Here is a 13,439-nt window from a genome sequence, read left to right as displayed (position 1 = left end):
TTGGAGTTCTACTAGTGTGTTTCCAAATGTTATCTCTATGAAAAACACCCTCTAAAATTTTGCATACACTCAAATTTTGGAGCCTACTGTGGATCTTGTGATCAATCCTTCCATAGTCACTTCTTGGTCAAATGACGGTTTTAAGCTCCCTTATTGGATTGAAAGTCCTAAAGTCACTTACTCATGCATGCTTAGTCTGCAACAAGTTCATCAACGCATCCTTTTATGCAAGCTTGGACAAGCATAACACATTCCATCAAGACTATGCATGTGTGATGTCCAATCCATGTCGATAGTCAATGCACATTGACAACGACAATTTCTCACATTCTAGATGAGTTCCTTCTTCCATTTCAATGAGTTTTGCAAACAATCACCTTCGCTCAACCTTTTTTTCGTGAGTGTTTTTTTCATTTTTTTGATTGTCGCTTTCACTTGCCTTCACTTTACTTAGTGTCGTTTTGATGTTATATTTTCTTTGGCATGTGTTACTTTCACTTTCATTCACATATTAGAAGAGTCATTCACATTTTAGCTTTTGGAGTCTTTTCATATGTTAGGTGTCGCACAACGTATGCATGCTTGTTCTAGTGGTTTCAAGGGCTATCTTTGAGTGAATGATTTGGTATAACCATGTAAACATTAGTCGCACTCATTCCCAAAGTTTTAAGCACTATCGCACAAGTTTTGTTGCGATGGTCATAAAGTGTACTTTTACCATCACACTTGTCGTAAAATTTTCGCATTGAGGGAAATATGTTGTTAACGTGTTCCAGATCATCTATGTTGTTGTGATTTCAAAGTGTCTCAAGTGTGTGATAATAGTCAAGTCATATCAATGTTCACAATAGTCTCTTCGGTCCCACACTTAGCCAAATTTCAAAAATTCTCGATAATCTAGCCTCGTCTAGCTCTCCAGAATTGTGTTTCGCAACCTCAGTTCTCAAGCCTAGAACTATGTATTTCACAACTTCAATGCTAAATCCTAGAACTCTACATTTCACAACTTCAGTGCTGAAGCTTGACCTTGCCTCCCAGAATTTTCCAATTCATTCTCGCATCCTGGCCTCAACTGCGCACTTCGAAATCTAAAGCTATGAGCTCATCCCTTGAACTCCTGATCTGCACAATTGTGCAGTCGCCCAACCTCCCTTATATCATAGAACTACACAATATGTTGACTTTTCTTCCATCCCCTCATCTTGCCTCTCTGGCTCCTAGAACTATGTAGTTTTCTCCCTGAGCCCAGCCTGAACTACACATTTCATAGTCTCAAGGCTCAAGCCTCGGCCCTGAGCTCTTGAACTACGCAATTGTGCAATCACCTGGGCTAATCTTTCCTCCAAAATTGTGCAAGAGGTTGATCCAGTCCCTATCCCCTCAGCCTGTCATCTTGAGCTCATAGACTGTGTAGTTTTCTTCCTCAGTCTAGCATGAACTGAGCATTGCGCAGTTTCAAGGCTCAAGCTTCCCCCCTGACTACCTCATCTATGCAATTACGTACTTACTAAGCCTCTTTCCCAGCCTGTCACCTAGTTCCAGCTTAGCAAGTGGAGCAATGTGCACCATCTTAGACTAGGGTTTTATCGGAATAATGTTGTCTTGTCATGAGTGAATTGCATATATAGGAAATCTATCATGCTATGGAAAGATGATGAATAAGGAGATGGAGAAGGAGAACATGCTAGAATACACATATGGAGTTGAGGAGATAAGACAGAAGGCGAGAAGATGAAGGACCATTTAACTCTAATAGAAGATGAATATCAATATCACATGCAAGAATCCTCATCTTCAAGTCATAAGGAGGAAGAACAAGAACATGTATCATCTATTCAAGAAGACACAAAGAAAGAAGCAACAAGAAGGACAACTTGGAATTGTCACATCAGCATGCAGCCAATGTCATCATATGCCACATCATTATTGTGGATTATGTAATTACCTATTCGAAATGTATTTTAAAGTGGAAGTCCAAAGGACACACATGGAATATGAAGAGTCATGTAAGTCAAAAAATCATAGGAAGTCAAATAGTCTCGAGGGTAGTCAAAGAGTCACAATGAGGGTGAAACATCACCCCTTGGTTATATATACAGCCTCATTATATGAGCAAAGGAATTTTCACCTTGGCTCTTCCCGTAAGGCATTAGAGAGACAGATCGGTTATTTTGAGGAGAAAAGAGTGGCTCCAATGCTCCATTATTGGATCTAGTGATGTTCATTTTATACATGTGTCTTGGAAATTTTACTTAATATAAGAAGCCTTATGGGGTAGTAGTTCTTCATGCATGGATTATGAATATTTGTAATACTATTATGTGAATTTTTGTAATTCGTGTTTGCTTTCATCTGTGCTAAAGTAGTTGAACTATTATGGTTATTTTGGTACTTGTAATATTGAGAATTTGTTGTAATTGCTATGATCATTGTCACATCCTCGTGGACTATTCTGTTGGATATTAGACAGATCTTCCTTGTTACATTGGTTGCAATTATCATCACATCTTTGTGGACTATTCTGCTTGATGTTGTATGGATCCTTCTTATTCATGTGTGCCTCTACCAAGGTGGTACTACTACCTCTCTCTTAGAGGCTCACTTCTCCTCCCCTCTGTAGTGAAAGAAATTTGACACACATATGATGAATACTCACCAGACACATCTGATTGCTTTTCGAAGGCGCATTCACACTCTTCTCTCTTGATGACAGCCAGTGACAAGGCATATCTTTAAGAATACATGGCAATCAGACCGATATTCTGGATGGGGCTCCTACTCCAAACAGTGTAAGGTCTAATTTGGACTTCACATTGGGGAAACCCTTTGGTTGATGGATTTCTAGCACAGTCAACACGTCGAGTGTTCCTTAAGTCATAGTGATGTATACTTATGAAGAATGAGGTGTTTTATATGCAAATTTCTTCATGTTGTACCTTTTGTAGCCACCTGTAGGGTTTCCTATAAAAACCTACAAATTTTATAAAGAAAGTTGAGGAATTCAACTTTTCTTGTTGTTGAGTGTTCCTTAGGTGATAATGATGTCCTCTAATGAAGAATGAAGTGCTTCTTGTGAAAATTCCTACTTGTGATGCCTTCTATAGCAAAATGTATGGTTTCCTATATAAACTTGTAGGTTTCCTATAGAACCCTGTAAGTTAAAAAAAAAATTGGCCAAAATTATGTTTCTGAAACTTATGAAGGTTGAAAATGGATGGATAAGGATGGTAGGTGATGGGAATTATGGATAGTGGTATTATGAGCGTGTTTTATGGATGCATTCATGTTATTGCTAGTTTTTACCAATGCTTTACCTCATGATTCTTTAGGGATGTTTTCACCATGAGTAATTTCTCTTTTTTTCTTTTTTGTTTCTTCTTTAGGTCTAGATGTTATGCATCCAGATCACAAAACAGAAGAAAATATAGATCAACAACTTCAAAATTAGCCTCTTCGAGGGAGCAACCTCCTTTACATCACATAAATGAACAACTCTTGGATGATCAAATGGTAAGACCTCCTTATGATATATAGGAGTTTAAGGGGTTACAATATAATCATATCCTACATAACAATAATGTAAGGGCACAACAATAACAATAGTGGGATTCTATAGGGCACAACAATAACAATAGGGGCTACACCAACAATAACAATAAGGGAGCTACACTAGTATTATAGGGACCTAACATGAACCTCTCCCTGAAAAAGGTGTTTTCCTCAGTGCTTGAGAAATTATAGATGCTTCTGTATAAAATTATCATCCTCCCATGTGGAACCTTCAAAGGGTAAGTTCTTCCACTTAATGAGATACTATGAAATTGATCTATTCCGTAGTTGTCGGGTTCTTATTTCTGTGACAGCTTCAGGCTCCAATATGTTTTTTCCTTCTTCGTCAAGTTTTGGAAATATTGTTTGAATTGGGAGCTTGTCACTAATAACCTTCTTTAAGGATGAAACATGGAAAAATGGGTGTACTCAGGAAGATGAAGGAAACTCCAATGTGTATGCCATAGTACCAATCTTTTGCAACACCTTGTAAGGACTGTAGTACTTTGGTGACAATTTATTTTCCTTCTTAGCTTGCTTGAGGGACATTTTTTTGTATGGTTAAAGTCGTAAAATTACCCAATTGCCTACATCAAAACTTATTTCATTGTGATATTGATTTTCTTGTTGTTTCATTCAACTTTTCACTAGAGTGACGTTATCCTTTAAGTGTTGGAAAACTTGTTGTTGATGCTTAATGTGATCTTCCACTATTTTAACCTTAGAATTTTCTCTTAAAGATGATGTGATGGATGGTGGATGATATCCATAAAGTGCCATAAATGGGGACATTTTGCTGCAGTATGGAAGGGAGTGTTATACCACCATTTAGCGAGAAGTAACCACTTGACCCATTGTTTTTGTTTATTAGATACAAAGCAAGCAATATATCCTTCCAAACATTTGTTCACTATCTTAGTTTTCCCATCAGATTGCGGATGATAAGATGAGCTATGAGCTAATTAAGTACCAAAGCAAGAAAATAATTTCGTCCAATTTTTTAAGTGAAAATGGGATCTCTGTCACTTACAATAATCTTTGGGTTTCCATGTAGCTTTTGAATTGTTTCCATAAATGCATTATAAAATGTACTAGCTTTAAAAGGATGAGATAATGCACAGAAGTGTGCATACTTGGTAAGTCTATCAACTACCACCATAGTGACACTCTTTCCTTCAAACTTGGGGTAAACCCATGATAACAATCCATTGTTATCTCCTCCAAATGTTGCCTTGGAATGGCTAAAGGTTGTAACATACTCAGGGTCTTAATTGTCTCAACTTTATTTTGTTGGAAAACCAAACATTCTACCACAAACTTTTGAATATCAGATTTAAGTCCATCCCAAAAAAAGTCCTTCTTGACCTTGTGGTAAGTTTTTTAAAATCCTGCGTGCCCTCCTAAGGGGGAGATGTGAAATTCCACAACAGTCTTTTGTTTGAGTTGGTAATTCTTATAGAGATATAAGCGATATTTGTACCATAATGAATCATTTTTCTAGATAAATGTATCAAATGTACTAGGATCTTGCTGCAACTTTTGAATGAGTATCCACACCTCTTCGTCAGTCTTCCATTCATCCCTTGCTTCAGTTATCCAATCATGTTGGATAATAGAAATGGCACAAAGTAATGCTTCCAAATCCTCATCCTTGCTTGAGAGTGCAACTGCAACAACATTTTTCTTCCCTTTTTTGTAGATGATTTCAAAGTCATAACCCAACATCTTTTTCACCCATTTTTGTTGCCTTTCTGAATATAATCTATGTTCCAAAAAGTATATAAGACTATCATGATCTGATTTTTCCTAGAAGTGTCATCCCAATATGTAAGGTCACAATTTCTTTAGTGCATGTAGTATTGCCAACATTTCCTTCTCATAAATAGGTTTAAGTAAATACTTTCCCTTGATTGGACGACTTTCAAAAGCAATGGGTCTTCCTTCTTTAATTAAAACAACACCAATTCCATTTCCTTAGGCATCACATTCCATAATAAAGGTTTTTGTGAAGTTCGATGTAGCTAAGACCATTGCTTGGCACATTGCCTCTTTAAGATGTTCAAAGGCCTTAGTTGCTTCTGGAGTCTAGGAAAATTCATTTTTCTTCAATAATGTTGTTAGAGGTGCTATTATGCTCCCATAATTCTTAACAAACTTGTGATAATACCCTGTTGACCCAAGAAATTCTCAAAGATTCTTTGGTGTTGTGGGGTTTTTCCATTCCTTAATGGCTTTAATTTTGTTAGGGTCTACCTTAAAACCCTCATGAGATACAATATGACCCAAATATTCCACCTCATGTCCTCCAAAGAAACAATTAGAGGATTTTGCATATAATTGTTTCTCCTCCAATAGTTTGAGAACCATGTCAACATGTTGAAAATGATCCTTCCAAGACTTGTTGTAGATTAGTTTGTCATCAAAAAATCCTAACACAAATTTTCTAAGAAAGGGTTTGTAAAGAGAATTCATTAAACCTTGAAATGTGGAAGGTGCATTAGTAAGGCCAAAAGGCATGACCAAAAAATCATAATTACCTTGATGATTTTTGAATGTTTTTTTCAGAATGTCTTCAATCTTCACTCTAATTTGATGATATCCTGAATGAAGATCCAACTTGGTGAAGTGAATTGCTCCCTGTAATTCATCCAACAATTCATCAATGACAGGAATGGGAAATTTATCTTTAATAGTGAGCTTGCTGAGCTCCCTATAATCGGACACATATGCCATGATCTATCCTTCTTGTCCACCAATACTATTGGAACAAAGAAAGAAATTTGACTAGTTTGAATTATACAAGCCTCTAGCATTTATGCAGCCACATGTTCTATTTCACTCTTTTGGGCATAGGAGTATTTGTAAGGCCCGATGTTTAGAGGAACACTTCCTGGAATCGAGTGAATAAAATTATCATAATAATGAATAGGTGGGAGGCCTCTGGGAGTCTCAAATACCTTGGAATGATTGTCCAAGATATTTTGGATATCTGTAGAAATAGATGATTTCGATGTTTGAACCTCTAGTGAGCATAGTTGTGCAATTACACCCTATTGTTACTTATTCAAAATATTTTTCATGCCATTAGAGTTTATTATCTTCCATATTTTCCCCATGATACCCCTTAATTCAATTTCCTTTCCTTCCCAAAAAAAATTCAAGAAAAATTCTTGAAAATTAAAACTTATCATCCCCAAAGATTGTAACCATTAGACTCCTAGTACAACATCAGTACCACCCATTGGAATGGAAAGAATTGGACTATTCAATACATATTTTTCCATGGTTAGCTTTATATTATGGCACTTTCTAGAGAAATTTATAGTTCCTACATTTGCAACCATCACTCGGTTCTCTGGTGGTGATATAAGAAGCAAATCAATTCCTTGGCTATCTTACAATGAATAAAATTATGGGTACTACCTGAATCAATAAAAACTATTACATTTTTATTATTGATGTATCATTCTATCTTGAGAGTTTGAGGAGTGGTAATTCCTGCCAATGCATTACAAGATATGATCGGATTCATTTCTTCTTTCTCTAGGGTTGTTTCTTGGTGTATATCATCTTATTTTGATGTTTCTTGCTCCTTTTCTTCCTCCTCTTCACAATCTATGTAAAATAATTTCTTCTCAACGCACATATGACCTTTTGTGTATTTGCAATCACAACTATAACAAAGCCCTTTTTCTCCTTTTCCCTCCAATTATTGCGGTGTCAACATTGTAGGTTATGAAAGGCTAGGAGCAACAACACTTCCATCTTTATAGCTATGAGTGGTAGACTTCCTTGTTACATAATTTTTCTTTCAACTTTTCTTGCCACCCTGAATGCCTTCTCCAATGAATTAGGTTCTCAAAGGAGAACCTCATATTGGATGTTATCCTTCAAAGTATGTATGAAGACGTCAATCCTACGCTCCTCTGGAATATCTGTTACCGTTATATTCAATTTTTGGAAGTCCTTACTGTCCTTATCATTATTTTCATGGATTGCCTTGTCACCACTAGAAATCCTTTCTTGAAGCAACTTTGGTAAACCTTCCTCCAAACCTTCCATGTTTATTTTTAAACAGTTTGTATCCCCTTTTAAACCATCCATGTTTCCTTTTATTTTTTTCTCTAAACCATCCATCTTAACATTGATCACTCCCAATTCATTTTTTGTTTCTTTTTGCGAGAGTGAAATTTGTTGCGTGTGGTCCTGTAACTTTGATATATCATGTTGCATTTCTTCCTCTTCTTCATGGGTCATATTAGATCTTTCTAATTTCTTAGTGGGTGTGTCCATTTTTTTGTTTCAATGCATATTGGAATGAAATAATGATATATATGCTTCTTTATTCCCTTAAAATCACTTTCGACTGATTTTTCAAACAAAAGTTATGCACATTAAAAAAATATACACACCTTTTTGCTTGTTTTTTGGAGCTAGATATTGAAACTATTGTATCTCTATAATTCCAACTCTCCAAGATCTAAAATTTTGTCTTGTGGTAGCACTCTAAGTCTTCTTTCCAATGCCATGAGTCAAACTAAAATTGGATTCTTCAAGATAAAATTATTCCCAATCTACCATGATGACCTGATTATGGATTGGTTCAATACAGAAAACTTGTAAGGAATTCCAGATGTCACTAATTCACCAATTTCAGTCCCTTTTTACAAAATTCAAATCTTATGATTGTAGAGAAAGTTATGACCATTTTCCTAGATTTCTAAAGCATGCAAAAACCCTAACTTATTCGAACCATTTATTATAAACTATGGAAAACCAAGATCTGAAATTTTTATAGGAAGTTCATCAAGACTTCTGCTCCACATGGTTGAAGTTTTAACTTCTCAACCTTGTAGAAAAAAATTATAGTGAAAATTCCAAGATATCCTATTTGAAACAACGAAACCTTGGAATCCAAAGTTTTGATACCAAATTTTATGTAGTAAATTCACAAAATAGAAGAAAAGATAGAGAAATGACGTCAAAATTAGCCTCTTCAAGGGGGGAAGCTCCTTTACATCACATAAATGAACAATTCTTGGATGATCATGTTATCTCTTAAGGAAAACTCCGATTTCAAGAAAAAAATCTAAGGTAACCTCTAACCAATCTTTTGAATCAAAAGCTAGCCCTTTCAATTTGAAGGGGGATACCTTCTATAACTCAGTCAAATCTGACTGGTTATGTACTCAACACATCGACTAGATCTGATTAGATTATACAAAATTGGTCTAGAAAGGACAGGAAAAACCATTTGGAATTGAGTATTTTTTACAAGAAGTTATTAATTACACGCTATATGAACATAATACTGAGGCAAGGTAGAAACAAATTTCTTAAACAATTCATCATTCAATTATGATAAAAGCATATAGAAATAAATATCGAAAACATAGCAACTAGTGAATTTTGTGAAATATATTCAAGTTGAAAACATATAAACAATTTGGAAATTCTAAATCTGAGTTGATAAAAGGAAATCATATTTAATCACTCAATTCAAAAGGTAGAACACTTATGGATTAGACTATGAAATAAAATAAATAACATGCACTAGAAAACAGATAGGAAACCCATCACATAGGAATCTCTATAAATCTGAACAAGTAACACTCATCACAACAATTTATATTAATGTCAAAATTCTACACATTGTACCACGGTTCTGTAAGAATTTTTCAACCCTTTTTCATTCTTTAGAACTTGTCTTTATAGAAAATACTATAACTAAAACATGTTTTTAGCACATCCTTAATTACAAAATAAAAAGAGAAAAAGAAAAAAAAAACAGTGTGCTTTATCAAATACATGCACATAAAACATCTTTCCAAGCCTATATGTATCTAAATATCATGATGTTGTTGGAGTCATGGATGGAGCTAAGGATCCCCAAGTCAAATTTGATGAGGCGGCTTCCAAGTCAAATTTGATAAGGTGTTTTTTCTAAATATAGAAAAAACTAATTCTGGTGAATTCCTGGAAAATAGGCTTCAAAGTTCAATTCGAATCTCTCAAACAGTGATAGATGTGCAAAATCAAAGAGAGGTTTTTGTTAATGAGTTCGTTTTAGAAATAAAAATATTTGGGTTTTCAAAAATTTGTTTCCATCTATTCAAAAACCGCACTTAAATCTACTTCCTTTTACAGGAAAAAAAGAGTTTTAACTGACCATTTTTACAAAAATGCGTTGTTACTCTAGTTGTCAGTGCTTTAACCCTATTTATTACAAATTGGTGTTGACACTCTCATTGTCAGTGCTTTAAAAATTATTGATGAAATTGAGATAACAGATCAAATGATAAGGTCTCCTTGTTATATATATAAGTATAAGGGGTTATAATATAATCAAAGCCTACATAACAAAAATAATGTAAGGGAACACCAATAATAATAGTGGGCTTATATGGGTCACAACAATAAAAATATGGGGTCTACATTACGTGGGCACAACAATAACAATAGGGGCTACATTAACAATAACAATAAGCTAGCTACACTAGTGTTATAGGGACTTAACACTAGAATTGCCTCGATGAGATTTTTAAGTAGATACCTACCCTAGATGCCACAAACAGGTTTTCATCATGGGGTTTTCTTATTCTATTTTTTCCTTTTTTTTGAGATGGTCCATATTTATTTTTCACTATACGCAATGGATGTTTTAATTTTCTTCAATTGTGGTTGTCCTCCTCATGATTTTATTGGATTTGCACTTGTGCTATGGAAGTAATTGCACTTCTTCACACTTTAGTGATTTACCCTCTTCATGCATGTCTCTTAAATCATTCATTCATAGCTAATTTGACCTTATTAACCCTTAGCAATCTACATGAAGCTAGTAGTTGTCCCTTATTGCATGGTGAGATTATAAAAGAAGAGAGGTGTGATGACTATTTTTCCAGTAAACACCAATATGCTCATAAACAATGCATATGAAATAGATTTGAAAAGGATTCATGGAATAGTTTTCAGTTTAACATGTTAATAAGTGGTAGTTAGCCTAGACTACCCATCAATGTTTCAATGATAAATTTTTTATATCATATCAAACTGAAGTTATTCAAAAGACATTTTTTGATCAAAAGGAACTTGAGAGTGAATTTCTAGGGAACTATCGAGTAGAAATAGGTTTTTAAAGTGCATAACTTTGGTATGTCAAATATGATAATAAAAAATATATGTATAAGAGTTGTTTTCATTTTCCATCTTTGACCAACAATTAATTTGTTTAGTATAATTTTTTCATTTGATATCATATTACCATGATTCGAGTGGGAGAAAGAAGTAGATCCATGGGCTTATTTCCACTAGAAAAATGTTTTAATAATGCCTTGAATTGATATGCAACATAAGCTAAGAAACAATTTGCATGCAAAATAAGAACATTGGAGATCTTCAAATAAACATACACTATTTTAGGTGTAACTTCTTTGTACGATGTCAAAATGGAGTGATTTTAATTGGATTGGAAACTAGAATAAGAGATATATATTCTATAGAAACATATTTTTAAAATATCTCCATATGCCCCTACAAAATATGGTTGTCCAAACTTGTGATACATTTGGTGGATGGGGAGTTGAGGGAGTATAGGTGGGGCAGTTTAGCACTAGCTTCCTCGTTCCTTGCTTTGTGCCTTCCTTCACATCTATGGCCCTTCACTATTTTCTATCGTCATTGTTCCTTGTATGGTGCTCACCCTAGAGGCATTTTTGTGGTGCTTCAAATTTTTGGTGCATACTCATGTGTGGTTTCGTTGTAGTCTTGTCATTGGTGCCTGCTGCTCGTGGTCTGCTCAGAGGTCTTTTCCATGACACCACAATTGGACCCCTTGGTGCATCATTTTTTTGGTATGCTCTACATCCGCCACGGTTCTTTTTGGGATTTTTGTATGGTTTTCATATTCCTCATTTCATGGCTAACTGTTTTTTGAGCTATCTAGGAAGCCTATGCACAATGTTTATGCTATTTTTGTGTATATGGTTCTTACGGAGGTTGTGTTCTATTGTGCCTCTCTATCAGGTTTTCTTGTGGGCTATCGATGCCTCTTTTTGGGGTTTTTTGGCCCTTGTGTTTTTCTGCACCCATTTTGGTTTTTCTAGGGGCCTACGTGCCTTTTATATTTTTATTTGTTCTGGAGCCTAGGGTACATTGTGTGGTCCTTACAATTTACATAATAGTCTATAATGTTTAGCATCTCTCCATGGTTTCTCTTGCTGGCCCTTTTGGGCTTCTGAGTTTGTATCTACAATATGTTTACATACATGAAAAATGTACATTTTTCATCTCTAATGAATAAAATTAGATGTCGTTTTTCCACGAAAAAAAATAGGTTGTCCTAAATATATTTTTAACAATTTCATCCCAATTTTGTTTCATAAAAATTCAAGGATGTTAGGAGACATAAGTGGAGGTGAATTTCATGGATATTTTAACATACCCTATTTGATGATATACATTTTTTATCCCATCATTTTTACCAAGGAAGCATTGGGGATGTTTCCTCTTCCTTTTGGAGAAATAGTTTCTTTCCATGTATTGGTTTTCAAAAGGAATTTTGCAAGGAAATTATAGAAAACAATGTAAATCCCAATGTAAGAGATTCCATCTCAATGTAGTTTTTAGCAACTCCCAAGCAACAATGCCAAAAAATGATGGGCCAAAAAATTGCAACAAGAATGTTGAACTCCTCAATTTAAATGTCAACCTAGGGTTCATACAAACCTATGAGGTGTTGTGCACTATATATGAAAATAACACTGAAACAATCATCTTTCAAAAATGGATCATGCTAATTCTAGGAACTAAAAAAGGAAATGAACATAAGGAAAATGTCAATTCTACTACAAGAAAAACTATAAATTGTAAAACAACTACTCTAGTAACAAGGAAAGCTACAATAAAGTAAATGTGCATAAATGGAATGAACAAAAAGTAAATTGTAGAAATTAAACCATTCTAAGATGAATAAATCACAAAACATAAACCAAACTATTCCAATGACAAACTATAAAATAAAAGAAATAAATGAAATACATGATAGTAAATGCATGATGGCAATGAAATTACAAGAATTGTAGAAATAAAACCACAACTCTTGGAAGAGAATAAAATAACAACCACCTAATCCATAAACAGAGGGGATTCAACCCCCATTGCACCTCTAAAGTAGGCCCAAACCCTAAAACAAGCAATGGGGTGAATCTCTTGAGATAAAAACAATATTTTCAACCAAAAAACTTAAACCAAAATTTGTATTACTATTGGTTAAAGGGGGATTGACCCAGGTTCAGAGTGTATTGTGCACCAACAAAACCCTAAATCACTGGGCCTTTCGGCAATGACCTACAAGCAGGTCCCAGTCTCACCCGAAGTGGTTATGGGAGGTTGCAGAACCAGGTTTCTACAGCCAAAGGGATATTTGTGTTGTGGCACTCGTGTGTTCACTTATGTCTTATATCTATATACAACTTCACATACATGAATAACTTCGCATTGATGATTAACTTCACAGATTGGTACTTAATACATAAACACAACAGAGAACAATATAACATGTATTCTTTCGCATAATTCATTAAAAAGCATGTATGATGATATATATAACAATAGAGAATGAACATGGAAAGTTGCACAATACTTCACCAAAAGCTTCTTCTTTATTAATAAAGATTTTCAATACATACACTTATCTGACCTGCACAACCGGCTACATGTGTTCTACACACTGAGTTGTAGACTCTTCAAGGCCTCCATGCACTCAGCTACGGATCCTTCCCCAAAACACAAACCCAAGGCATAAAATACGATCAATTATGAATTCTATCTCTTCTTCGTCATTTTTGACAAAGTATTACATATTCTTTATATAGGTTTCCTTACTATAAGAC

This window comes from Pinus tabuliformis, chromosome 9 (assembly GCF_031772625.1).
Source record: "Pinus tabuliformis cultivar Carrire ecotype Pingquan chromosome 9, CPIR1, whole genome shotgun sequence".
NCBI classification, from domain to species: Eukaryota; Viridiplantae; Streptophyta; class Pinopsida; order Pinales; family Pinaceae; genus Pinus; species Pinus tabuliformis.
This window is presented reverse-complemented; position numbering follows the sequence as displayed.